The sequence below is a fragment of the Myotis davidii genome, unplaced genomic scaffold (assembly GCF_000327345.1).
Source record: "Myotis davidii unplaced genomic scaffold, ASM32734v1 scaffold370, whole genome shotgun sequence".
Classification (NCBI taxonomy): domain Eukaryota; kingdom Metazoa; phylum Chordata; class Mammalia; order Chiroptera; family Vespertilionidae; genus Myotis; species Myotis davidii.
In genome coordinates this window covers 11284893-11288067 of record NW_006288615.1, presented here as the reverse complement: position 1 = coordinate 11288067, position 3175 = coordinate 11284893, and the positions used below count along the sequence as shown (strand labels likewise).

The following is a 3175-nucleotide window of genomic DNA, read 5'->3' as shown; positions in this document are numbered from 1 at the left end:
GTGTCAGAATTTCAGAAATGAGGGGACTAAACTAGTCAAAGTGGGGAGGCACAGGCGGCGTACCAGGGATGTACAGGTTGGCTATAGATGAAATACTTTGCAACAGGGAAGGCAGCAAACCTATCTGGGGGCGGAAATACTTTGCAACAGGGAAGGCAGCAAACCTAATTCTGGGGGCGGGGTGGACCATAACAGATTCCTAGGAGATGGGCTAGAACAGCGGCTCTCAAACTGGCATGAGAATCACATGGATGGTTTGGTAACAAAGAGACTGAAAGATCCACCCATTCCGCGTTTTCCAAATCAACAGGTCTGGGCTAAGCTCAATAATTTACATCACTAACAAGTTCCAAGAAGATGCTAGTACCGCTGATTAAGGAGACCACATTTTCAGAACCACAGGCCAATGTTCTTGGCTTCTGAAGGTTCAGAGCTCCAGTCAAAGGAAGTGGGAAAGGCTCCATAACAGCGTCATGGGCACGTAAGAGAGGAAGGGCAACATTCAAAACCAAAGAACAAGAACCCTAGACAGCGAATTCATCAACTGTGTTACAGTAGCAGCTAAAACGGCACTGTGCACAATGCCTTCCTTACATGAGTTACTTTCCTTTATCCTCAGAACAACCCACTGAGGTAGGTACTACTATTGACCACAACTTTCAGATAAGGATGCTGAGACTAAAGATGTCAGGGAACCTGCCCCAAGAGAGAGACTTAACTAAACATGCTCAAGGCGGACGGAAATCTCTGTCCCCAGCACCAACACAGTCAGTCTCCTTCTCCTCCAGACGGTGCCTGAACAAAGCTGCTTCTGATCAAAATCACACTTTTAACACAATCCTAAATGTGCTTTCCCAGGTAGGGTGGTAACTGAGGTTAACTCTCCAGTTCACAGACAATCCTGAAATAAGGCCAGGTAAGGAGGAGGCAGGGTGACCGGTCTTCAGACGCCCAAGTCTGCGGGGTTGTCCATTTGCTATGTGTAGTCGGGATCCCGACCCATGTAAAGAAATCCTTAAGCATTTGTCAAAGCTTCCCTCAACAGGTGCTCCATCGGTGTCAATAGTGGTGAAATCTGATATGAGTTCCAGAAGCCAACATTATGGAAAGGTCCTCCTAGATCAGTGATGGCGAACCTTTTGAGCTCGGCGTGTCAGCATTTTGAAAAACCCTAACTTAACTCTGGTGCCGTGTCACATATAGAAACTTTTTGATCTTTGCAACCATAGTAAAACAAAGATTTATATTTTTGATATTTATTTTATATATTTAAATGCCATTTAACAAAGAAAAATCAACCAAAAAAATGAGTTCGCGTGTCACCACTGACACGCGTGTCATAGGTTCGCCATCACTGGGCGGTGCTGCGCTCAGACTCGGTGACATTGGCGACTGCTTTCCTGTTACATCCAAGTGCACGGTAGGGTCCCGGGGTCCGGGGAAGGCGGTGACTGGGGAGGCCAGTCCGGAGCTACCAGGCCCTGGAGGTGGATCACTTACGGGAGGAAAGAGGATGACGGAGGAGGGCAGCCCAAGCGGAGCAACAGAGAGCCCCCTTGGAGCACAATCACCGCGAAGGAAAAAGAAAGGACTGCGGGCATCTGAGAGCAGCAGTCGCGGGGAAATGACGACGGAGAGAGGCACAGGAGCGGCATTGCCACTGTTTCTTCACGAACTACAATGAATCCCACGCCACGGCGCAGCCCGCGGGAGCGGGGCCGCGAGCCCAAACGACTCGAGAGGCTCCCAGTGGTTCGCGCCCCAAACACACCCCACACGGAAGGCGAGAGCCAGCGCCGCTGCAGGGTTTCGGCAACAAAGGCCCTGCGGAGACATAGTGCCCACAACCTCGCTAGGAAGCTGGGTCGATCCACGCAGCGGACGGGCATTCACGGTCGCCCCTTACCCACCCGCTCAGACTCCGCCCGGCCGCTTCTCACCCTCCAACCTCGCGGGCCAGGCCGGCCGCACCCACCCCGGGGCCCGCTGCTCTTCCCACCCGGTCCGGCAACCCACCACCCCCACTCTGGTTCGCCGCCGGTGGCGAGTCTACCGACTTAGATAATTACCTGGAACTCCACCGCGCCGCCATTACACCGGAAGTACGTCACTTCCCCTTCCCGGCCACGGCAGGAGGAGGAAAGAGGAACGTGAAACACATAAAAACCTGCCGCTGCATTGCCTTTGATACGTTCTCCTAGTGATTTATTTCAAAAACCGTATCAGAGCAGTCTATCGGGTCACTCTGTTCCCTCCCCAGACAGCGCCAAAGAGAAGCTGACACAAACTACAAAACCCAACATCCACCGCCTGTGTGGGAGGAAATGACGTATGCAGTTGCATGTGAATGCCGCAATGTACGACGGGAATTGTAGTTCTTCTGGATAAGCGCCAGAGAGTACAATCAGGTGGCTCATGGGAATCCTGGTAGGGATTAAGACGTGTCAAAATCTGCTTAAAACCATTTCTTCGCATTTGCAAAAAAGTGAACTCTAGTAGTCATTTCCTGTAAAATTATTAAAAAGAGCAGACATCCTTTTTCAGACTTTTTCGGTAATTAGACGGAGAAGCTAAGCAAAAAAATGTTACCAAGTGGTTACATGCGTACTAAATTCCAAGATTTGAAGCCTAAATGAATGGGAAAATATTGGACCATAAACAAAGTGTAGCAATGAGGAGAAGCTATTTCTGTAGAGAGAAGATGATGCCTCTATATTAGGTCCTTCAGGAAGCTAACGGTGGATAGAGTTAAGAATGTGGAAAGGTGAGAGGAAAAGGCAGGAAACTGGATGGGGCAGGGGTGGGAGCCCCACACTGGGATAAATTGGTAAGGTAAGAGTTCCCTTGGAACACAGTCCTGCTTAGTCATTGACCTGAGCCAGCACAAGGAGAATGTGGCCTCAACACCTGAGGTGGACTTCAAAGTGTTAGCAGGTGAAGGCTGTCATTGAAGAGGTATCTGAGTAGCACATCTCTGTGTCTGTCATGGTTCACTTCTTTTTTTTTCTTTTTTTTAATATATTTTTTATTGATTAAGATATTACATATGAGGGAGAGGGAGAGGGAGAGGGAGAGATAGAAGCACCAGTGAGAGAGAATCACTGATTGGCTGCCTCCAGCACATCCCCTACTGGGGATGGAGCCCACAACCTGGGCATGTGCCCTTGGCCAGAAT

At 49.8% G+C, this 3175-nt stretch overlaps 1 protein-coding gene across 2 annotated transcripts in view; it reads right to left on the bottom strand.

The window, feature by feature from the left end:
- Positions 1-2282, bottom strand: part of CWC22 (CWC22 homolog, spliceosome-associated protein) — a 56359-nt gene extending 54077 nt beyond the window's left edge. The window contains exon 1 of one of the 2 annotated variants that reach the window (XM_015561955.1): positions 2070-2282. The gene's annotated coding sequence lies outside the window, so the exon portion shown is untranslated. The remainder of the gene's footprint in view (positions 1-2069) is intronic. The other variant, XM_006760559.2, reaches the window with a different exon arrangement.
- Between the last annotated feature and the right edge of the window lie 893 nt (positions 2283-3175).